Consider the following 417-nt stretch of genomic DNA (forward strand, 5'->3'; position numbering starts at 1 on the left):
TGTGTGTGGTGTGTGTGGTGTCGGGTGTGTGTGTGGTGTGTGTGTGGTGTCAGGTGTGTGTGCGGTGTGTGTGTGTCTGTGGTGTGTTTTGTGGTGTATATAGTGTGTGTGGTGTGTGTGATTTCAGGCATTTGTGTGTGGTGTGTGTGGTGTGTGTGTGAGGTGTGTGTGTGGTGTGTGGTGTATGTAGTATGTGTGGTGTGTGTGGTGTGCGGTGTGTGTGGTGCGTGTAGTGTCAGGTGTGTGTATGTGGTGTGTGTGTGGTGTGTGTGATGTCAGGTGTGTGTGGTTGTGTGTGGTGTGTTTTGTGGTGTATATAGTGTGTGTGGTGTGTGGTGTGTGTGGTGTCAGGTGTGTGTGTGTGGTGTGTGTGTGTCCTGTGTGTTGTGTATATAGTGTGTGTGGTGTGTGTGGTGT

The 417-nt window shown here is 50.6% G+C and overlaps 1 protein-coding gene across 1 annotated transcript in view; it reads left to right on the forward strand.

Moving 5' to 3' along the window:
• NSG2 (neuronal vesicle trafficking associated 2) overlaps positions 1 to 417 on the forward strand; it is a 52,876-nt gene that overhangs the window by 30,023 nt on the left and 22,436 nt on the right. The gene's annotated exons all lie outside the window — the stretch shown is intronic.

This window comes from Pteropus vampyrus, unplaced genomic scaffold, assembly GCF_000151845.1.
Source record: "Pteropus vampyrus isolate Shadow unplaced genomic scaffold, Pvam_2.0 Scaffold403, whole genome shotgun sequence".
In the NCBI taxonomy this organism is placed as follows: domain Eukaryota; kingdom Metazoa; phylum Chordata; class Mammalia; order Chiroptera; family Pteropodidae; genus Pteropus; species Pteropus vampyrus.